Genomic DNA, 24,948 nt, shown 5'->3' on the forward strand with positions numbered 1-24,948 from the left:
GCCCCTCTCCTCTTCCCCCCTCCTCACAGGGAACCCCGGGGAGGGCGGCAGTAACCGCCCGCTCCCCTGGCAGCCGCCCCGGCCCGTCCCGCCCGCCCAACCCCTACTCACGCGTATGGCCAGCGCCCCGGCCCCCATGCCGGCTGGCGGCTGGGCCGGCTCCCGCAGCTCTCCCTGAGCACCCGCCTCGGTTGGGCCCGGCGGCCCCCTCAAGGCAGGAGGCCCGGCCTCAGCGCACCGCCCCGCCGGCCCGCCCCTGCGGCCTGCGGGGGAGCAGGGCCTGCCCTGGCCCCTCTCGCGGGAGTCGGGAGGGCTCGGCGGGAGGGATCTCCCTCAGGAATGCCTCACGTTAGTGACAGGCCAGAGGCAAGACCCCTGCGTCACCGGGGAGCTGGCAGGCGGCAGCGGCAGCTCGGTGCCGAGCGGGGAGAGGAGGCATTTTGCTTGTGTGAGAGTCTGGGCTCGATCAGAACCTGGCCACCACTGGAAAGGTCACCACAAAACCCGCTCTCAGCCAAGTAACTTTGGCAGGGCTGTGGTGGAAATCGCCAGTGAGTCTCGCCCTCGCACACTTAAAGGTTAACAGAGCCGGCCAGCGTGGCACGGAGTGAAGTTAAGGAGGCAAAATAAAACGCCAGTGCCAGGGAAGCCTCCTGGCACAGCCGGACGTGCCAGGGCGCAGCAGAGAGCACCATGTGGTGTGACATTTGGCCTGAGTTCAGAAAACGTGAAGTCGTGTAAACATACCCCTACCCCCTTCCCTATGGTTTTCCATCTAGGGATGTGGCGGTAAAATGAGAGAAAGGTTAAAGCGAAAAAAGGAGGGGAAGATATCTCACACAGCCAGGGACTGCCAGCAAGACACCTCATGGCAGCCAAGGGAAGAGGAATTCATTCCCCCAGCGCCCCCCTCCAGGTCACTACAGGGTGGTAACGGTGTTTGTCCTAGGGATTTAAAGCACTTAACAGAATTGTGGAGTTGTGGGTGTTTCAGATGCTTTACCCTTCTTTGTGTAAGAAGAGCACATACACACACGTTTATTTCTGTATCAGCTAAGATGGGGGCATTGCTTAGCATGAGGTAGAAGGTCTTTGGAAAATGCCTCTCAAACACCCACCTCTGGTTCAGGGCCAAAGGAGAGAAAAAGGGAGGCAGAAAAACATCTTATTGAGCTCTCATGAGAGGGAAAATAGTAGCTGCAGGTTTGAGTTTACATTCACAATTTATTAAGTACTGTAATCAGAATTTCCTTCATATACAGTTTTTGTTCTCCTCACTAAACTGGTATGACCAAAAACGACTACTTCCTCAGCCTCCAAGTTTACAGCAGAGAGTTAAAACTATGGCACTGAAGTTTCCTTTTAAGTCCACTATGAGATTTTCAAGGTGATCTGATGTAACACACTCCTCCTCCTCTATTTCCCTCTTTAGTGTAAGCCTCCAACATGCTTTTCACATAAATCATATACAGGTCTCCTCTTCTTAGCCCTGATTGCAGCTTTACAGTATAACTCAGTGGCATGCTTCAAACTAAGTGAGTGATGAGAAACTGCAACTCCCTGGGACTTGAGGGGTAAAGAGTTCAGACATAAACCTGCAGTGAACAGCAGCTATAGCATTAAGGTATTTATAAATACATGTTGAGAGGCAGCAGGTACATTGTCATTCTATAAAGAGCAAGACTGTTCTATAAGAAAACAAGCAGTAGTGGCAGCAGCCTCAGGGCCAGTATTATGGCTGGAGTACAGTATGTTTCCACCACAGCTATTATTAGTGGGAAAGTCACAATTCTATTAAGTCACCAGAGCACTTGAGGCTATGACATGCTGGTAAGTTTTCTCTGAGTTAATAAAGACACTTCTGTACTTGCTTAAAGTCTTGGAGCTGAAGGCCAGCATACTCATCTCCTGCATGGCAGAAGAATGGAAACCAGACTGAAACTTCCTCAATGCCTTTATCTCCTTGTGACTTTTCTGGATCAACACCCCTGCTTTCCCTGTGCAGGGCAGAGTAAGATTTACCCAAACTTTTCCTTAATCCCAGCTCATAAGTAAGTGGATTCCTTCCTACACTTTCCACCCTTCCCAGAGAGACATGTTTCTGTATATCCTGATCTTTCTCCTCTCCTGTCACTGAACCACTGCCCTACAGGATGAGTGTTCCAAAGAAAGGTGTGATGAATGGGGAACACCAGTATGTACTTTGGGCAAAATCACAGAAAACAGTGAACACAAGCTATGGTATTTGACTGTAGGTTACACCCTACTAAGGAAACCTCCACTATTCTTCCATAAGCAATTCAGAAAACCCCTTAGAAAACAAAAAATGAGAAGCAGACATGCCTATCACAGAGAAACAAAAAACTCCCAAAACACAACAACAAAAATGCACACCTATGTATAAGATCCCCATTATGCTATTTCATGTTCTTTGATTAAGGTGCTGCATCAAAAAACTCTCTCTTTTCTACTTCTGAGGAATTTTAGACTGCATGGGCAGTACAACTGCAGCATGAATACTGATGCAACTTGTCATGAAAATGTCTGGAATCATGAGAATTCAAATCAGAGCAGATGCATTGTGAAAGACGGGTGAGAAGTCTTTGAGACCCACAAATTGAGTATCACTCGCTTTTATGACATGCCATACCTACCTACCTTTAGTCACGCAGCTGTTTCCTGTAGTCTCAGCTACACTGTTGACATCTGTGTGCAAGAAGCACTTGATGACTTTTTGACATGTCTACCTCTTGGGGGGAGGGAGGGGCACCACAGAATATATTCTCTGGCTGAGATGCCTCCATCATCTACTCTCTAATTCCACGTAACAGCTAAGGCTAGTGCAAATGCACTGCAAAGGACAGGCTAATAAAACCATGCAATTAATCAAGAAAGGAAAATAAAATTTATTTTTTCCCTTCTATTTGTTTACAAATAAGTAAACCTCAGTTTAACTAGTTAGTTTAACTAACAAATAAGTTAACCTCAGATGTTGAAACATTCCCAGAGGGCAAGAACAGCTGGGGTAGTGTTAAAAGTTCAAAGGAACTTCCTCACACCAATTCTATGAATAATCTGTTATTTCTACTATGCATTATGTTGCTTTAACCTGACTATTATTCACAATTTCCACTGTGACATCAGAATTCAGTTTTGAAACAGCCCACGTAAAAACAGGCTGCTGTGAAGTAAATGTCTGCTGTCAGGTCTGCTGTCCTTGAATGTTACTCTGTACTCTCCTGGCTAGCCTACATAGCCAGCCACAGGATATGTGCCGTCACCTTCCTGGGCACTCATGGGAAGGCCAGGCATAAATGTGGGGCATACTCCAGTGGCCAGTATGGTGTGAGACATGACAGCTTCAGGTGAAAGGAGGAAACAAATCAAGAAGTATGCAAGAGCAGCTGGAAACTGCCAGACCAGTGCATCTTGCTGACAGGCTTCTCTTATCACTGTGTAACTAACTGGAGCTTCTCATCCAAAAATCAGTGACAAGACAACTTTTCTTCTTAAAAAAAAATCCCTAAAACCAAACAAAAATATCCCAAACAAACAACAAAACAAAACAAACAATACGAGCAATGCAAAACATGTGATTCATAGAATGGTTTGAGTTGGAAAGGACCTTAAGATCCTCTAGCTACAACCCCCTGCCATAGGCAGGGACTCCTTCTACTAGATCAGGTTGCTTAAGGCCGTGTCCAGCCTGACCTTGAGTTCACTTTGATCAAGACACTTATGTGAAGAATTGAGTATTACTGAACTAGTTTGGCTCAGTAGAATACAGCTATAAGTATAAGGAACCAAGGAAAACCTAACAGCTATCAAATAGGTGAGTACAAAATGAATGTATACTTAAGCAGCAGGGTTACCAGCCTACTGAATCAATGAGATGGAGACAGTCATACTAATTACAGTATTATTCAAAATTATTTGAAATAATACCAGGCTTCTTCAGGCCTATCTAATTACAAAGTTAAACATGCCTGTGCAAGACTTTGACATTTGAGTGTTTGGTGATCTAAGTAATTCAGCTGTGCTGAGAAACAGTACCATTGCAGACTGTGTGATAATTTAGGTTGCGATCCAGGGAAAGCTACATTTTTAAAACAGCATGAGTACCAGGAACAGGAGTACTGCTGCTGCTGCCACCCCAGCTTGTAGCACAACACAGATATGTCGCCCCCTCCCCAAACCAAAACTATATCACAGCAATTAGCTTTAGTCATACTAAAAATCATGGTGGTTGTTAAATGTATGTAGGAGGCTAAAAGCAGAAAGAAAGTGTGTTACACAATTTCTGCCTAAATGCCGCCTGACAGCCAAACTGCCTCTGAGGACTTCACTCCTCAATAACACAGCCCACGCCTGCCTTACAAAGAAAAATGTGCAGAGGCTGGCACTTGGGTGTCAACACTTGGGCTCAGCCTGGCAGTGGTCAGAGCTAGCAGCAGGGCTCCTGCTCCTCCGGGAGCCAGCACTGGAGAACACAAAATGAATACAAATAAACAAACAAATAACTAACTTCTACAAGCAGCTGGGCAAATTGCTGCCTTCTTCCCTGCCAGCTCCAAATTGATCAGCTTTCTGTGTATCTTTGCATTTCCTGCCATTAGAACAAAATGGACTCTCTTTTCGAGTCAAAAGAAAGATGACTTTCCCCAGGATGTTGTTCTTGTCAACAGATTAAACATCTTTAAATAGCTAAAAATAATGTAGTTTTTTGTTTATTTGCTTTTGTAAGGAAATACATGGCTACCTTGCATGGGGTGAGGGGAAGCAGAGGGGAGAGGAAAGGGAGATTTTAAAGCACATGGCTTCTGATATGTGAAGCTTAATTTTCTTCCTCTCATTTCCCTATTTGCTTTCTTTCCCCTACAGATAACTGTAAACACAAATTTTATCACAGCACTTCAGCATTTGATCTCTGTAGAGCTCCTGCATCCTAGATCAGACCTGTGAGAGTGATTAGAGCTATTCACAGAGACCAGTGGTTTCAAGTTGGTGATGAAAGGATGTAATACCTCATAACATGCACGATGAAAGATGGATTTTGAACACTCAGGTGCCTTTCAATCCCCTGCATGTGTGCTAGGTCTAAGAAAATGCTGGCTAAAGGAATGGCTGAGTATACTAAACCCTTGCCCTTACCTCAGAAGGGATGGAAAGCTTCATTGCAGCAACATAAAGCAAATATATATGTGACATGATATTTTCTACCAAGGCCTTTCAGGGGCTGCACATTGCTATGTTATGAAACAGCCTGTTACTCATTTCAGCCAAACTGCTAACCACTGCCAGCTAAACATCAGACCTGCAGGGCAAGGGCCTGTTGCAGCCACATTTTAGCCTGGAATTTTCTCCTTAGCCACTTGAGACAGAACATCTGTAGGCATTTGATGACTCTTCAAGTTGAAAACAAAAAATAAAGCAGCTTATGTAAGTTTAGGATTGATTTAACAGACTAAATCAATAGTCAGCTATTAGCTGACTAATCATTAGCTCACTAATTTCTACTTAGTGACATAAATTCACATAGATATTTTTAGAGAGAGATTTGCCTCTTACTATTGTGGCAATGATTCAAAATTTGACATACAGTTGCAAGGACCTGAAATGTTTTATGGCCAACTACATCACAGAGATGTTTTGATTTCAGCAAAGATAAGAAACAGTATTGTTTCAGACCCAAGCATCCCTCAAATAACAGCAGAGAAGACCACCAGCTATTATTTATTAATTAATCTATATTGCCAGCATGCATGCTCTAAGCAAGAGCAATTTAAGCGGGTCCCTGAGTGGGCAAGGACCATGGAGATACCTGCAGGGGAAGAAGCCGTTTCATACCTGCCCTAAACCCGTGCTTATATCCCCATCTTGTGGCAAGAGAGAATGCTTGCGAGAGAGCAAAAGAAAGCTCTACTTCGTGGCCTAGGGTAACCACAGTTTCACAATCAACCAACCAACCAGCAGGGATGCATAAGGCATGTCCTCTTGGCTCGGTAGCTGCTGTCATGCAGTTTCTAGTCTCACACCGGGCCCCCTGCCTCCAGTTCTCCTGCCACTTCAGTAAGAGGGGCCCTGTCTTGGTCAGAAGGAAAAAAAAAAATAAAAAAAGAAAGAGTAAGTTGTTTCTAAAAATCTCAACTAAAATCCATTTCAGTTTTTCTTTAAATTGGTGTAGAAAGGGTCAGCACTGTGACAGTTTAAGAAACCTGTTTGCCATACTTTATGAACAACATCCTCTTCTCGACCCTATTTAACAAGGGAACACCTGAGCTTAAGTATATATATAATTTCATAGGCTATTGGTAAGTTTTGGATTAGGACTACAAGTAAAACTGGAGGTAAGAGGTGTGGGCTCTGTGAAGATCAGAACAGGTATTGGGACCATTTTTCAGGAAGACACTTTCTTGAGAAACTAGTGTTATATTTACATACCTTCTGGACTGGGGCTTGCATACTCAGGTTGTACAGACAACCTTGTTACGAAGTTTGTATGCACGCTATTTCTCTCTTCAGACAGTTTCTAGTTACCAGAGGTTATAGTGAGAGCCAACACTAATGATTACATGACGTTACATTTTCACAATGAAGAGCATATCAGAAGCATTCAGTACTTTTGTTTGTTTTGGTTTTCCTTTTCATTTAGGAAAGCATGTTCTGTCCAATATTTAATTTTACAATGTTATTTCTCAATGGCCAGATACATGCAGAAGACTAGGTTAATTTTTTTTCCCTGGAAATTCCCTGTGAGTGTCAGCTTCACCTCACAGCCTTTTCTCAGGCAAAGCTGGCAGCTACGTCCCCACTGTTGCCTGCCCAGGAGATGGCTGTCAGCAAAAACAACAGAAGGCAGGAGGGCTGGCTACTCACAGCAGTCAGGATTTTCTACTCTTCAGTAACCTTCTGTTTTCTATTGCCTCACTGCACTACAGATGTAAAAGCCTTTCCCTTCAAAGAAGATACTTCCCAGCATCCCTAGAGACAACCCTGATTTTGCTGACACAACTAATGCTCAAAGCCCCTCAAAAGTCTACCAAAGTTATAAATTTTCTTTGCTGAGGTTTTTGCAATGAGGGAAATGTAGCCACAAAGCACAAGACCTTTGCCCTGGCTGTTGCAATTGTACTTGATGGCCTCAAAGTTGAGGCACCAGCTGGGAAATTACAGTTATTCACCCCCTTTCAAGTGTAACTGGGGGAAAAAATTACTCGCACATGTCTGCCAACTCAAAATACTGTGGAGTCTTACCCAGAGTGGACCATGTCTATGAGCTTCTATTAGCCAGAAAACTTTGTTCTTACTGTCTTTGAACATTGCAAATGCTGCCTCAGAAGAGGCTGTGAATCATAGAGCCAAGCCGAAGAAGCAACAAAAGTCATACATCTTTTAGTGCTTGGTAAAGTGAAGCACAATCAAAAGGAGAGAAATCTGTGGGCTGGGCCTAAATAATACTTCTACACATGTGGTGGTTTTTACTGTTGTCTTGAAAACACAAGTCTGTGTAAATAACAAAAAATATCTCCAAGTACTGGACTGCAGAGAGCCACATCTGATACTGCTAAAGGATCCTGTCTATTAATTTGTATGGGCAGAGAATCCAACAAACCAGTATTCGGGCACTGGAGATGAAAATCACTTGAAAGAATTTGCACTGTGGTGCAAACATGTAACACTTGTGTTAAATCCGAACTTGCTTTAGGAATCTCTGATCTATCAGGAATTTGTCATTGCCCGCAAAAGAGTGTAAGTCAAGCTTCATAGTAAAGATCTGAGGCCTTACTGTGGCTACTCAGCTGCTCTGCAGAGGGCAAGAAGGAAGATCTTATATTGGCTGTTGTTGCCCCATGAATTGTTTTTACTTGTATTTTTAATTTACCAGTCATTTATCAAGTGTGTAAAATAAGCACTTTGAGAATGAATGGCATTTGCCAAGTTGATTTACTGTAAAAGTTAGTATGCCATCTGAAGCCCACACAAATGGCCTTAAAAAGCAACTGTAGCAAAACCATTGACTTACCTGTTCCAGCTGGTAATTGTGCATCCTGGAGCCAAGCAAAACTCAGAGTTGTGCCAGAGGCAAGTTTTGGAAATCTGATTTTGTCCACCTTTTACAGATTTCTTTACTGGGCTTGTTCATTGCTCTGAAAGCTAGTACCAAGGAGAGATCTTGGTTAGCACATGCCATTTTGGCTGAAAACAAAATATTTCAACTCTTAAATTCCCCCAACACATCTCATTTCTTGTTCTTGGCCAGATGACTGCTGCTCCCATCAATCGCTTTAGCTGGAAGTCAAAGATGTGCTTTGGCTGTTATATGATAAGGAACCCTAGTGAAAATCTTAGGATTGTGTGGAGTGTATTTTCAGCTGAATCAAAATGGTATCAGGTCTACTGTTTAAGTACTGTTTAAGGCACAAGTGTAAGCATCAGCTGCATTACTGTGTTCAGTCCTGCTTCATGAAAAGATTAATTTAAATTAAGACAAGTGCAGAAAAGAGCTAGGAGGATGAAATAGGGAGAAGAAAATTAGTTTGATGTTGCAAAATGAAGAATGAAATCAAATATGATTGTTTACTGGCACAATATAGTAGAGGTAAACACCAGAGAGAGGAGAGAGCTGTAATGTATGGAATAACATTAACACAAAGCCAAACTGGCTTATATGGCTAGTGAATAATTTTAGGCTAGAAATAATAAAAATATTTAAAACCTAATGATGTTCTGGAGCAGCTTTTTGGATGGAGGAGTAAAGGCAAGAAGCCTAACTAGTCTGAAAGGTGGACTGGGTAGTGGGGATGCTGATGCAGCCGGAAGCAGCACTAGGGACCTATTGGATTTTTATCTGTCCATGGTCCAATGGGAGGCTCAATAAGGAAAGACACATGACATAACAACCCCGGGTCACATTGCTTTACAGGAAATGAGTTTCCAAATACTTTTTTTCCCTGAGTTTGGGACTTTCCCTTTTTCAGCAAAAGAGAACTTATCCGTGGGGAACAGACATGTTCCACAAGCATGCTCATTTAATCAAGAAGCTGTTTTCCACTGAAAAGTAGTCCATCTGGAAATTTTCAAGAAGCCCGGGTGTTAACATCTGCTTGGACTGTAAACCCCTTGGGTAACGGCCTTGCCTCCTTGTTTCTTCAGTGCCAAAAACCACTGGCAAGACAGACAAATAAAGGATGACCCGGAGAGCAGCCAGGCTGGAGCAAGGAGTACTGCAACAATGTAAACCACAGAAAACTCAAACATGACTTTGCAATGCACAAGCTCTGAATGGAATAAAGCTTAATTAAGAGGTAAAACAATAAATAATATTAAAATTATTGCTTGAAATAGATCAGACAAGAGTTGAATCAGACAAACCAGGAGGTATTTCAGGAACCCAAGCTATAGTAAAAACCATGTAATTATTTGAAAAGTAATTCTTTTCCAAACAGAGAAAAACTGGGATTGAAGAGCCTGTTTGTTAATGATTCCATTACAAGATTATTCTGGTTCAGAAAAAAATGAAGTTTTATGCACTGCAGCATTCTACTTCCCTGCTCACTCATCTGTGAGTCACACAAGGTTCTGAATATCAGAGCCAGCTAGAATAACAAATTTTCTTTCTGGAGAAGATGCATCCTCGGACAGGTCTTCCACATTTTTTCCACCCTACAAGTGTCTTGGAAATGCAGCTCAACAGGCATGAGTTTGCACAGGATTCAGCTCTTTCATGCAGCTTTTAAAAAGCTGATTATCAGGAAGATGCGCAGGGAGTGCTCAGCCACAGATTTCAGACTCATTTCTTGATCTCATATTGCCCACAGCTCAGGAGTTCCAAGCACAGTGCATAATTCTGGGTTGCAACCCAGCTTTTTTGCTATGTCAGCTAGTCAAAAAAGGCATACCAGTGCACGCACACACACACACACACACACACACAGAGTGTGCTTCCTGTTATAGAATGAAAGAGAATTCTTCACACAGAGGAATTCTTGTGGGAAGCAGTGAAGGCAGCAGCTCTCCCCCAGTGCATCTTTGCTTGTCAGAGCCTGGCTGAACAGAAAATGGACGTGCACAGGTCTGAGTCCAATGTGATTGACTACTCTGATTTACCCTTAGCTTCCTCCCCCCCACCCCACCCCAGCCTTCTTTTCCTGCTGTAGTTGCCAGCTGATTTAGTGCCTGTACTAGCTCGAAGAGGCTGTAAGATCACTTTTACTGTATCACTCCCACACAGTGCCTAATGATTTGGAGTTGCAGCACCCTTGCCTATAAAAGAGAACATAAAGCAACAGGGGTTGTTGCTACTTGCTGTGCCTGTCCTCAGTGGAGACAGAAAATCTTCAGGCACAGATAATTCTGCTTATGTTTCACAGCCCAGAGGTTTATTGAGGATCATACAGGCACCAGCCAAGGTCAGCAGAAATAACGTATCTTGGATGTAGATGCACAGTTGTCAGCTTCAGGCACGGCAACTATAAAGCCCACTTTCACTGAATAGTTGTATTCACTGTGACAGGAAAGGAGCACATTCCCCATTTCACAGTGAAGCTATTGACAGATTCTGAAGTGTCCTTCCAGCAAGGCCTCTATATGCTTCATTTGCAAACTTAGGGAGAAGGAGTATGCCCTGTGAACACCCAAAGCAGTGGCCACACATGGCTGTGGCTCCCCAGAAGGCAGCTACTGCTACCCATCACCCACCCAGAACACCACACAACCATGGGCAGTTGGACAGGAATTTCAACTCAGTACTTAATTCTCAAAGGATACCCATTCTTGGTGGTACTAGACCAGTTTTTGAAGACAGGGATGGAATTGCAGGGGAGTTTAGATTCTCCAAAGAATTCTGCTCCTGAAAGTGTGAATTCAAGTACCCTGTTAGATGCATATAACCCTGCAGTTCCAGCACTGTGAATACTAAACCAACACTAAAAAGCCAACACAGCGTACAGAGGTGTATGATAACCACCATAGGGATGCAGCAGTGACATTCACTACTTGCTGAAGGACCTCACTGCTGCTCAGCTCCTTGGGATCTGCCTTGATGAGTCCTGTTAGGGGAAGGTGAGGATTTGGAAGAGGAAAAAGCAGAAACAAAGTTATTTTCACAGGTCTCTAACTCATTGTCTGCTGCAACTACTTGCTAGTAATTCTTTTCATACTGGATTACAGAACATAGCCGATGATGGTGCATGTCCTCACCTGTCCAACCTCACCGGCTTGCACAACCCACTCTCTATTCTTCTCCTACTCAAACAACACCTTTCTTTTCCACTATTCTGAATGGGGTGGAAAAGAGATCCTTCCTCACTATCAGCACAGGGAGTCTCAAAGAAAACTTACAAGTCATTGCCAATGGGCTGGAGACATTTTCACCTCTGCAGGAGTATGAAGAAGGAGCCTGGAGTTTGCCTTGCACTAACCAGGCTGATCTTTGCTGTTGATTTTTACTGAGGTTGGCAATAGATAGAAACAGGCACCCATCAGGGCACTGTAAGCACACCTTCTCCTGAGGAGAGGGGCACGAGTGCTTTGCCAGCTCAGGGCCACAGGGGGAAATCCCCTTTTTTCAAGCCACCCTGATTCATGGGCAGTGAAATTAATGGCACAAAGGCCAACAGGTCCCAAAAGAATTCCAATTAGATGCAGTTATGATTAATGGCCTGGCAAGACAGCAGCATGGGGGCTGGAGAAAGTCACTGAACTGAAAAACATGCCGTGTACACTGATGGGGAGAAAGGGAGGTGTAGCATGGGGAAACAAGGGAGGTGAAGTCTCACTAAGCCCATGAACTAGTCAATAGCAAAATTGCCTCCTGTTACGTGCAGTGAATGCCTAAGTGCTTCCGCAGTGATTAGCAGCACTGAAATACTCCACAAGCACTTGTCAATGTTTTAGCAATGTTGCATCACGGGTTAGCTGCTTAATTGACCTTCCCAAGGACTAAGGTGCTTGTTCACAGCAACATTACTTCCCCATAAGACCATTACTACAATTAAGACAATAGAAGCATCCTATGGAAACATCTCAGTTTTTAAGTCAGCTCCATAATTAATATTCAGACACGGTCCTGAATATCTTGTAAGCACTTGGATTTCTTTTTTTCTCCTGTTCGGTATTAGCTGTGAAGATATCTAATCTTCAAATCCAGCCACTATTGATACGTTCAACTGCTTTTTTGTTTGTGGATTTTTGGTTGGGTTTGTTTTTTCAGTTTTACTTTTCTGGTGAGCAGATCTTTAAACTGCTGTCACTTACTTTGTTGTGGCATAAATTTATAGAACACCCCCAAATGCTGCAGCAGAAGAACACTGTTTAATCTAAATAGCCACTCAGAACTGAGGAGGAGCTATAATGAGGGCTGTCTGTACAGTTTTAACTTGACCCCAAGGAAAATGCACCATTATACAGCCCTTAATGACATGATCACACAATATTTTTCTCCAGAGAATCACATGGTAATTTATCACAAAGAACGTTTTGATTTTTCTTGCTAAGTGTCAGACCCTAAGCATTATGCCAGGCTATCAGGCTGGCTTACTTGCTGAAAAAGATTCAGCCACAGGAGCATGATGGCACAACCTCTCTGTTCATCCCATCCCAGCACTTGCTCCCTAACTGCAGTCACTGCTGAACCAGTTGTTGTTTTCTGCCAGGGTCTGGAGATGATGAGGATCACCAGAGACATTAAGTACCTACAGCTAGCCGAGGTATTTTTCATGCCCTCATGTGTGGTTGGTAGGCATGGTTCCCCCATTTGGAGATACTAGAGACTCCCCTTTAAAATCTATGTCCATATCCCAGTTGGCCTTGGCGCTGCAGTACTGGAAACTACTGCTTTTTTCCCCTGGTACTCCTTATTCCCACATTGATGCTGGCCATTTCTGATTATTCTGTTTCCTTGCTTACGATTTTTTTCCCCCTCTCAGTTCCCTGGGGCATAGCAGTGACTCTGTGAATGCTGGAGAGCAACTGCCAACATCATGAGAAATTTAACTGCTTTTAAAATAAAACCCTAGATTTCTAAGTGAGACATCCTGTCCTGGAACCACACAAAAAGGCTAAACAAAAGGAACAAACTTATCTTGTTCCTTTTGACAAGAGGGAGTGGCTAATAAGGTGGTTGTTTTCCATAATTAAATCACAGGGGTAGGGCTGGGGCATCTAGGAATCTCTATAACACCCACTTTGGGATAGAGCTCTTTCTTCACAGACTACACAACGGATTATGGCTCTGCAGAGCCAAGATATCCAAAGATTTATGGTATCCCAAGAGAGGAAAAGAAATTAAAGATTGCATCATATCCAGACCACCATTAATCTGACCTGTGCAAAGAACAGAGACCTTGTTATCCCTAATACTCAGGCAGCTGTTCAGATAGTGTACTGTTATGGTCTCCTGTTTAAACATGTGCATTGTATGGTTAATAAAACCCACAATGGCCTATATGAGCTCATGATTTTAGTTTGGGTCAGCCATATCAGTGTCTCTCTATCTGTGTTCCCTTGGCTAGCTTAGTCTCCAGAGGAAGGTGCAAGAGCATCCACAGCATCTATCTTGGTGAGGAAAGAAAGGAAATCACATTGCAGTACCTTGCAGAGAGGCAGACACAGCGGATTGTTCGTAGAGAATGTCATGATGATGGGTTTAAAGACTGACTTGGCAAAGGGCTGGAAGAAATAGTATTCCTGGTATTTTTTGCTAATTCAGATAGGATGCTTTGGTGACATGCACCTGGAAAGAGGGCCCCAATAGCTTGAAAACAAATCTGCAAAGCACTGACAGATTTGCCATACTGCTTCCAGGAGGTTACTTGTGTTGTGAACCAGAAGGATGCAGTGGCTCTCCAGCACCACTGCTGCCAGGAGGTGAGGAAAGCAACCTCTTTAGATTCTCTCTTCTCATTCCACTAGTCATCTCCAATATTTATAATGTAGAACTTGTATCCTACTGTCCTGAAGGCAGTAGATGGTGCTATTGAGAGCACTGCTAATGCTTTAGTCAAGTATATCTAGATGAACAATATTAAGCACTTGTATTTTCCTAATATTCCTCATCTTAAGAAACCTCAGAGCACTTGCAAAGAAATCCACTGCATTTGTGTGTCAGGTTGTGTTCGACCTCATTGCATTTGCTGTTTTGTGTGTGCCCAGAGACCTGCTCCAAAGAGGAGACAGAAGATAGCAAACTGATGCTGAGTAGCAAAGCGTTGTTATACCAATTTTTACTGAGACTTCAAAGAAAATTTCAGGAAGAAGGATGCAAACAGCCAGGTCAGAATCTGTCAGGGCTAATCTAAGTTGAACTAATGTCTCAGTTTTACAAGAGAGCCCTTAACCACTTGTGGTCAGGCTGTCATCTCTATAATCTCTTGGGAAGTGCTGTTCTCAGAAGGTAGCATTACTTACCCCATTGGCAAATGGTAGGTGCTCTCTTGCTTATCAAAATGGGGACTTGTGACCTTGTTCCTGTTACAATAATTGTCCGTTATTACTCTCAAAGTAGTAGATGAGGCAAAAGCTGTGGTTCCCAGTGGGGCAGAGACTGTGCAAAGACACAGCTCTTGCTAGTAACAGTTTACAAAGGCATGTCTTCCACCCTGAGAAATGAAATTACATCAGCAGTATCACAAAGTTGAAAACACTCATTTCTGACTCCCAGATCAGTCATATTTACAGGAACCAGCTAAAATCCTTTCCTGCCCTGTACAAAGGTGTCATTGCAATCAAGAGCCATGTTTCCTCACAAAGAGGCTAATGAAGGAATGGACAAAAATACAGACAGAGAAGTATCTCTAAGGATGCTGGACTGGCACACTAATCAAGATACTCAGGGGTATGCTTTGTGTTACCAGGCTTAGAGAAAAACATCTGAGGCCCCAAAAAAACAAGGCTTGAAATTGTCAGCATGCCTATGAAAAGCAAGTCCTTATCTGTGGAAAAGATGTGCTCAGAGCTGAGGTGAATTTAAGTTTTTTTCTGTGTATCTTAAATCTTCTGCATTTGAAGATCTGTCTCAGGCTTTATGTAGCCCTTTTTCAAATGTATCCAGACAAATACATCCGCCTTTGCAGAACATATACCAAGCGAGACAGCATTAGTCTGGTCTACTAGTCCTCCTTAGAATCATCACTCTTAGCGATTCTATATTTTCTATCATTTGCCTTTCTAGCAGCAATTCTTTAAATTAATCTTTGAGTGTGTACAATTCTGTACTCTGTAGATGTCTAGACAAGATTTAAATAGCAGCAGATTGTGTTTCAAGCATTTCACATTGATGGAAATTAAAGGCCCATTTCCCAAAGCTTTTAAATATGTGCTTAACTTTGAGTACATGAGCACATGAGTAATGCTGTTGACAGCAAAGGGATAATTCATGCGTGTTGCTGTACTGCTGCCCAACAGCTGTGGAATTATAGAATCACAGAATGGTTTGGGTTGGAAAGGACCTTAAGATCATCTAGTTCCAATCCCCTTGCCATGGACAGGGACACCTCCCACTAAACCATATCACAGAATCACAGATATTCTGTTCAACCTGGCCTTAAACACCTCCAAGGATGGAGCATTCACAGCTTCCTTGGACAACCCATTCCAGTGCCTCACCACCCTTACAGTAAAGAATTTTTTCTTTACATCTGATCTAAGCTTCCCCTGATTACGTTTGAACCCATTACCCCTTGTCCTATTGCTGCAGTCCCTAATGAAGAGTCCCTCCCCAGCATCCTTATAGGTCCCCTTCAGATACTGGAGAGCTGCTATGAAGTCTCCATGCAGCCTTCTCTTCTCCAGGCTGAACAGCCCCAACTTTCTCAGCCTGTCTTCATACTGGAGGTGTTCCAGCCCCCTGAGCATCCTCGTGACCCTCCTCTGGACTTGTTCTAACAGTTCCATGTCCTTTTTATGTTGAGGACACCAGAACTGAACACAATACTCCAAGTGATGTCTCACAAAGGGCAGGATCACCTCCTTTGACCTGCTGGTCATGCTCCTTTTTATGCAGCTCAGGATACAGTTGGCTTTCTGGACTGCAAGCGCACACTGAAGCTGGTTCATGTTCACTTTCTCATTCACCAACACCCCCAAGTCCTTCTCTGCAGGGCTGCTCTGAATCTCTTCTCTGCCCAACCTGTAGCTGTGCCTGGGATTGCTCTGACCCAGGTGCAGGACCTTACACTTAGCATCGTTAAACTTCATAAGGTTGGCATCAGACTACCTCACAAGCATGTCGAGGTCCCTCTGGATGGCATTCCTTCTCTCCAGTGTGTCAACTGAACTGCACAGCTTTTTGTCATCAGCAAGCTTGCTGAGGGTGCACTCAATTCCACTGTCCATGTCACCAACTAAGATGTTGAACAAGACCGGTCCCAGCACCTATCCTTGAGGGACACCACTCATTACTGGTCTCCAGCTGGATATTGAGCCATTGACCACAATGACTGTACGGACAATACAAATTGCTAGAGTGATATTAATGGGGTTACTCTACAAGCTTTCTTAAAAATAAGCCTACAGGAGGGATCTCACTTGGGAACATCTTTTAGCAAGGGGACCCGATGACAAAGGACACAAAGAGGCTAAGGTATGCAAAGTCATCCTTGTCTCGTCTTGAATGGTAAGACTGTCTTTAGGTGATTCAAATCCCCCTGGAGCAGCAGGGAAACTCTGGAAAAAGGAGGACTTACCTTTGGTGGAGGAGATTCAGGTTAGGGAACATTTAAACAAATTTGACTTACATTAAGTCGATGGACTATGGTGGGAGGCACACACAAGTGCTGAGGGAGCTAGCAGGTAGCACTGTGGGGCCACTCTTACTGGTCTTTGGAAGGTCCTGGTCCTTGGGGGAGGTTTCTAAGCATGGGGGAAAAGGAAGTGTCACTTCTGCCTTCAAGAGCGGTAAGAGAGGGGATCTGGGGAAGTGCAAGCTGGTCTCCCTCACTTAGACCCCTTGGAAGGATGAAGCAGACATAAACCTGAAAACGATTTCTAAACACATAAAGGAGAAGATGAGGGGGTAGTCAGTATGGATTTATTAAGCGGCAAGCATGCCTGACCAACCTGATAATGATGAAATGATAGGTTTGGTAAATGAGAGGAAAGCACTGGGTGTTGTTTATTTCAGTAGACTTCAGTATGTTTTCAACTGTTTCCCATAACAACTTCATAGACAAGCTGATGAGTATGGGTTACATAAATGGTTAGTTGATTGAAAACTTTCTGAACTGAAAGTCCAGTTGTGTGTTGAGGTTCCTCTTTTGCCACAAAAGCAGCAAACACATTTTAAACTTGCAGGAAATGCTAGTGAAGCCCCTGACATACTGATGGTTTCGCTTGCCAAGGCTGAATCATATGAGCACCAAAATGCTGTGAAGCCCATTGGTTTTAGAAGTATTGCCCGTTTGTGAATCAAAGGCCAAGTTCTCCAGATCTGTCAACTTTATGCAGCCCTAGGAGATTTGCTGCCCCTCCCCCATTATTCAGAGGAATAATGCAGTGTTAAACTGATTAAGCTGTCTGGAATCACAGGAGAGAAAGCAAGGAAATTTTCTGTGGAAAAGAGCTGCATATTAGTATTTATCGAAGTGTACATATATCCTATTACAATGAGTGCTGAAGGTTTATGGCATACCTTCTCAAAAGCAGAAATATTAAAACTAGCATTGCTGGGAAACTTACAAGAAGATTTAAGAAAACCCTGTCAATAGAAAACCAATCTAAGCTGTCAGGAAGGAGTGAAGAATCAGATTTGGTGATCAGGAGATGAGGTCTGAGCTCTACTTGTAACAAAAATATACCTGATTCAAATCACAAGAGAATTTTAATTTTGCTCAGGGTTCCTCTATCAGTGTAAAATATTTTGTCTAGTTTCAAAGACACTGCAGATACAACAGTGGACAGGCAGTGCTGATAGATGGCTCCTGTGGTATCTATTTCAGGGCATCTGTCACACATATCCCTCGGCTGTGTCTCACTGCTGTTGTTTCAAAGATGACAGACATGTTTTCATTCAGAAAGGTTGTCTATTTATATCCTCTAGACACAGCTTCTTTCACTGCTCTGTGGAAGGTTTGTCCAAACAGGAAGGAGGCCTGTGTAATCTGAAGGATGCTCTTCCCATTGAAACAATTGATGCATACAGACATGTCTGCCTGTGTAGGCATGGGGGGCAAAGCTGCAGTTAGGCTAATCCATAAATGTTGGTCCCAGTTAGCTTAGCCATGCATGTTTTAGCAAGGGATACTAATTCAGTTTGTCAGAAACAATACAGGAGAAGTAGCATCTTTATACCTAATGGCTTATAAGCATGTTTTGGGAAATTTACACTAAGAGGGAAGATTCACCAAGGACCAGACAGATGCTGTTCTGGGTACTGCAGTGAAAAACAACAGAGTAGATAGCCTTCCCAGGTCAGCAGTGTGTCCCAGCAGCAAGAGGGGTTGTGTGCATGACACATCTAAAGATGAGCACTTTGCAAGACACTCAGCCATCAAAATAACAGCTTAATTATCGCCCAGGGCTGTCATCCCACTCTAAGCTCTGTACTGGACATGGAGCTGTCTGACAGGCCCTCAAGGACCTCACTAATGACTTTTTCTTCTGGACCCCAAGAGCTGTTCTGAACTTGTGCCAAAGGCTTCCTGCAGGGTAGCCCACTGCTGTAGGGATGTGTTAACCAGGTGTCGCTCCCCACTGGTTCATCCTGCAGACACAACAGGACAGACACCTCAAAACTGTCCCTGCAGGAAACCACTTACAAAGTATCCTGGTTTTTAGCTGGGCCTTATTTTGACGCAGACTTATTTCTGAGGGAAAGACAACGTGCTTACCAAGAGGGGAAAAAAAAGCCGTTATCAGTGGCTGTCTTGCCAGTGACTTCAAAAAGACAAGGATTTTGCATTGATTTGAAGGGTATAAATACCAAACAGGCATTCTGAGTCACCTCTCTTTTACCCATTTCTGGTCTTTCCAGGCCCAATCTACCAGAAAGAACTGTATTACAAATTAATCTAAACGCAGTTGTCTGAGCCCTCAGTTTCAAATATAGTGAAATTGTGCCTGGTGAAAATGATGGGCTTGCTGTTACTTCAGCCCTCCCTAAAATTACTACTTTAATAGTTCAGTTTTACTGCAAGACACTTACTCTTTAGAAAAAATCAGCAAATGAGAATCTGACTAGGTACCAAAGCACTGGGATAACTTCATTAATTCACTGCATGGTGTGGTGCAAAAGAGTCCCTCATAACTTACGCTTAAAGTCCAACAGTAATAACACTAAACAGGCAGTTTTCAGTTGTTTTTTTAAAGGACAAACTGAAAAAGAAGAAAAAACCTGTCGAAACTCACTGAATTTCTAGCTGTTCTTGTAATTTTCCCCTGAATCTGGATATATCTGAGAATGTTAAAGAAATAGTATTAACGCCTTAAATAAACATATGTTCATTCATCTAATTATTTCTACATGTTTCCTTGTATAGCATAAGGAGCAGTTATCCAGTAGATTTCAGGTGTATTGAAGGTACTGCTTAGAGCTGAGGCAGCAGTGCACTTTTTCCTTCTCATAAAGGCAAACTACAAAAAAAGGACATTGATAAAGTAATATTTGCTGCATAGTGGCAACATAACTCAGCCATGAGACGTACTCTTCACATACCATCACAGAACACAGCCACTTCCTCTGCAACAAGCTGAGGAGCCTCACTAAGACAAAAAGGTTTTAGAAATCAGTCTATAATTTAGAAATTATAGACTGAAAATATGAGATACTGAAAGAACCAAGGAAGAAACACTTGCCATTTTAATAAGGATGACTTTGTCTGATGTTAAGCTCTTTACTACCTCTTGCTTCCACATGTGTAAACCCACTGACTGCTTAAACACTTAGATCTTGAGATCTTGTCCCCTCAGGGCTTATGGATGCCATTAGATCTTGCTGTTCTTTATCACTCAAGTTGTAAGAAGTACCCAGGAGACAAGAGGGGAGATTTAGCATCTCTCAGTTGTGCTGCATTCACAGAGACAAAACCCACACTAGTGAAAACTGAATATTTCCACTACTTCCCCATCTCTTTCAGGTAACTACACAAGTTATGCCAGCTCCATCTCCACAACTGGGCTGTTTTTTATCAGTCCAGCTGTATCAAGTTATGTCAAATAGTTGTAATGCTAGTGATCACCATTATCTCTCAGGAACATCTTCACAGAGAAGCTTGAATTTGCAGATGGTTTCTGCTCCCAAACAATCTCTGCTTGAACAGACCCACAAAATCTGGGATGCCAAATGCCCATCACCACTGACTTTCACTACAGCAGTGTGCATAAACCCCCTAATGACACCTGGTGAAGGAGCTGCTCTCTCAGCACCGCTGGAGATGCAATGTGCTCACCCACAGGAGAGCACTGCCAGCAGAAAAACTATGTTAATACATCCATGGGAAAGGGATTAAAAGATCATTTGATGGTGATGAGCAAGACCCTGAACTTCATGTTTAGTGCTGTTAGTAACGCAGCATATGGTAGCTACAAGATGTTTCCTGAGGGTTCCTGGTAGAAACCACTGTGTTGGGCCAGACTTACAGAAAGGAGAGCACATGTTAACTGGCACAAAACTGCAGTCAGGCCTGCAGGTAGGACTGCAGCCTTTCCCAGTGTAGAGGGGAAACAACTGCATGGAACAGCCATGTGGCCACAATAATGCTTTCAGGCTCTGCATATGAAGAGGAAGCAAACCAACAGGAAGCTTCAGGGATCAGAGGGAGCTCAGTGGCCAGGGTCTAGCCCTGCCAGCTGTGATTGTAAGGATCACATCCAGATGTGGAAATAGCTACAGCAACCAACCAACCCCCCAGTCACTCCTAAACAGAAGCACTATGACAAGTGAATAACAAACTAAGGGCACTTCAGCAGAGGGACCAAATGCCCCTCTGAGTATCACTAACAGCTCTGTCAGCTTCTCACAAGTGACTCCATGTTCAGGTAAGAGAACAAGGGCATTCAGAAGGCAGAGCTCCTTTATACCAGGCACTGTACAGCTTGGAGCTGAGGTTTCCCTACCCTTCTGGGTCTACAGACCCAGTTCACAAGGACTCTAATGAAACAGAACAATGAAGCAAAACAACTGAGGGTTGGGAGGTGGAAGACTGGTCAATAAAATGGGCTCTATGGACTTTGAACACCAATTTTCTAGCAAGGGCTCAGTTAAAATAAGTCTCAAAGTGTAGCAGTGTAGTATGTCTCTCCCAGAACATGCAAAGCTCAGTCTCAGCATGTACAGGACAGTGGCTGTGCAAGTCAAACTCGGGTCTTAGGTGCACTAGGGTATGGAGTTATTCAGAACTAAAGTCAATTCATCATCCACTATAAAGTGACTGATGGCTTTGTTGCAGTCGATAGCACTATGTTCATTAACTCCAGCTGATAATATGGCCCTTGGGGGTTGCTTCAGACACAGATCTTTAATCAACTGAACACCAACATGAGAAGCTGCAGATGCATTTGTGGACAGCCTATTGATTAGAACAGGAAGAAAGAGGTAATTTTTCCATGTACGTTTAACAGCTATGGGTATTTTTTGTTTTCAAGTTTGGCATCAGTCAGACCCAATATGTCTCTTTAGAACAAGCTACATAAACCAGAGTCCCTGTCCTCATATATAAGAGCAACACAGTGCAGCTAAGGAGCGTGATGTGCATTATTATTCTTGATATGCTGCAGCCTCATTACATTCCAGGGCAGTCATCTGAGTCAATTGCAATGCCTGAAGTGCTGGTGATTGCAGTCCAGGGGCTGGCTGAACTAAAAGGCAAAGAGGATGCTGGGGAATAGGTAAATGCAGATTCCCCCTGGCTTTCACAAGGAAATTAAAACAGTTCATTTTGTTTCCAGGTAAAAATCTCTCAGCTGAGCAATGCTTCTGTGCTTTGGTGCCAGAGATCCTCATGGAGTTCCCACAGTTCAGGAATTTCTCTAATCTGATCAAGTCTTGGAATCAGTGACAGAAGGAGATGATAAGACTTTCAGAGTGGAGTCTTCCTAAAAAGGTACAGTAGATGTGGGATTAAGCAAAGAGCAAATCCATTATCTACAACCCCAGCATGTGATCCTAGGAAGAAGACAGCATTAGCGTAACATCCCACCTGGCCTGGGCAGGATATTGGCTCCAGTGGGCTTCCTGCAACCTTGCCTTCTCTCAGGAAAAGCCTTGGCTACCTCCTTTCCTAGTGATCCAGATAAGGCTGCAAATACAAATCACAGGACTGTGGAGATGGCATTGAAGAGTAACCAAACCATGTACTGCTTGAGAGCAGCCTGGAGGAAATGGTGCAGATGCCTTATTGACCCTTCTGCAGAGGGCATGCTGTAAAGTGTCCCTACATAACATCAGAGACAGTGAGCTGCCATAGGCAGCACTGAGGGGTGTCACAGTTCTGTTAGTGATGCTACTGCCCATTTGGCTGGAAGGTGCTGATGCTTGAGCAGATCAACAGACAAGCTTTGATTTACAAATTCTTCCAGGAAGCAGCATTATTTAATGCATTTAATTAGCACAGGTTCCCTGCTCATTTTGGCTGCTTAACAAAGGAATGCAAAGGCTGTATGCCTCCACTTACTGGGGACCCAGCCTGGAGGCCTTTTCTCCCTATAGAGGTCTGTGGGAGGCGAGTGAGCTCACCTTCTGGAATGAACCATTTTCTGCAAGGTTATGTCCTTTGAGATTTAGAAAACCCCAGTGAAGAGTAGATGTGCAGGTGTTATCACCAGAAGGGACCCTCCTCATCACCTGAACAGATTGTCCAGTATATGCTAGAGAAATATGTTAACTGATGTCTGCATCCAGCTGACTGAACTGGAGCTTACTGGTCTTGCCTAAAACACTCTCAAGCGATTTAGTTGGACAACATTTCCTAGACTCTGGTACTGACACTATTCAATGCCAGCCAGCATTGTCTCTCTATGGACTCTATATGGCCGTCCTGGCCATGAGCTGATCAATAGCAGAATGGCTAAAAAAACAAATGAAAACAAGCCCCCAAAACAATCAATACCCAAAACAAACCCAGCCAAAATCATACTTGAATACTTTGCATGTTGAAGTCAATAGGGTTAAAATGTTCAGTACAGAATCTGTAAAATGTCCTGCAGCGTGACTGCAGCATTTTCTGGCTTGACTGCTATTGGCATATCTAGAGAAAAATGTTCTCTTAGTCTGGAGGCAACAGAGGGGGCAGGCATTTGTTCAAGTGACATGGAAGGAAATACTCTCTAAATATGGCCAATGATTAGAAGATTCAGGAGCCTTTCTCTTCCAGACATTAAGGCCAAGGCTTAGAAGACAAGTACTAGGGTGTCTAGATCACCAGCCAAAAACTTACCTACACAGCAGTGCCCAACATTCCTTATTGCCTGATGGCTTTGAGATAGTCTATAGTAGAAGTGGTGTCTAAGCACGTAAGACTCAAACCTGCCTTCACAATTGCCAGGTTGGCCATTTTGTTTGCAATTTATATAAATGACACAGTCCTGAGACTAACCATTCCCTTGTTGGTTCAGTAGGCAAAGAGAACGCTAGTGAGGAAGGGGTCTTACTAGAGCAACACATGCAACAGCTACACTGTGCCCCAATATTTGCCCTCTTTACTGCATATTCATTGCTCTTGTGAGCAAGAGGCTGTATGCGAGCAAGAGGCTGTATGCGAGTACTACATCACCATGACCTACAAAGTCATGCTTGATAGATGCTGTCTTTGAGTTTCAGCGGTTTCCTTGACACAGAGCCATCCATTTGCAAAATTCTCCAGAAAGGTCATCTTGGGAAGAGCGCAGACTTCAAGTGTGCCAGCCCTGACCCATGGTTGCTGGCATTCAGAAGGGTGAAGGCATTTCCTTTGCCAAAAGGCACATTTACCAGGTGTCGTGGTTTGTGCCATGTTTTACTGTTTGTAGTATGCAAGCTCTACTTTATGTGAGGCTTTCGATTCCCCTGGGATCAGACAGTTTAGTCTGTAGTTTGCTGAAGCAGCTTATCAAGGAGGATGTAAATTTGGTCATCATGTGCTGCATAGCTGTATAGACACTTTCCAGAGGGGACAATTAGCTTTGCAGTGCAAGAGTTTTTCCAAGATTGGTTGCTTCCTCTTGGTTCCTATCAAGCTTGACAGCTCATTAGAAGTTAGGAATGGAGAAAGATTTTATTTACTTCGCTTAGGAGCTTACCCTTTTGCTCTTACAGGGAAAACAACCAAAACAAAGCAAACTTCACTCTTCCCAGCTTTTCCATGCTATGCCATATCTAACAGCAGAGGAGGACAAAATTCTGCACACAATTATTGCCAACAGTCTTTTCTGGCTTTTCTGGCTTGATACTTCAGTCAGATATTAATGTGCAGTGCAAGAAAGGCTTTAGAGATACCTGCAGGTCTATGGCATACAGCTGCATGGATTATGCTAGAGGCACAATTTCAAGCTAAGCTTTGCAGCTTGGAGAGCTAAACCTCATATCCATCCACTTGCCCCCCCACACCTCCCAAGACATGGAGGCTGCAAAGGCACAAGTTGAGAAAGAGTTAAATATCTGTGTGACAGCATGGTTAATGCTGCTTCCAAGAACCATTACAGTGTTTGTGTGCAGTGTGTTAGTGTGGCATTAAAATCAATGTGTGCTGTGTATACCTGCAGGCAATTTTTGGTCCTCCGTAAACAAGGCAGGCAGAGCTAGGATGAGAACTACCAGAGAAAGGACTCAATAATTTAGCTCTATTTAAAAGAGGTCTCAAACTAGGTGGCAATCCCATACAACTTGCCAAGAACATTCAGATTACCAGAGCACATTTTCATTCTTCTATTGAAGCCTTAATGCTAAAAAAAGAGCCTGTTGACAACACCTCTTCATATATGTAAAAGCTTTCAGGTCATATTTCTCTAGTACTTTGGAAAATTACCCAATCAAACTACATC

The 24,948-nt window shown here is 43.4% G+C and overlaps 1 protein-coding gene across 2 annotated transcripts in view; it reads right to left on the reverse strand.

Annotated features, from left to right (window-relative positions):
* Nucleotides 1-201, reverse strand: part of FAM13A (family with sequence similarity 13 member A) — a 128,954-nt gene extending 128,753 nt beyond the window's left edge. For both annotated transcript variants that reach the window (XM_034064602.1, XM_034064601.1), the window contains exon 1: nt 112-201. The gene's annotated coding sequence lies outside the window, so the exon portion shown is untranslated. The remainder of the gene's footprint in view (nt 1-111) is intronic.
* Between the last annotated feature and the right edge of the window lie 24,747 nt (nt 202-24,948).

The sequence above is a fragment of the Melopsittacus undulatus genome, chromosome 7, assembly GCF_012275295.1.
Source record: "Melopsittacus undulatus isolate bMelUnd1 chromosome 7, bMelUnd1.mat.Z, whole genome shotgun sequence".
In the NCBI taxonomy this organism is placed as follows: Eukaryota; Metazoa; Chordata; class Aves; order Psittaciformes; family Psittaculidae; genus Melopsittacus; species Melopsittacus undulatus.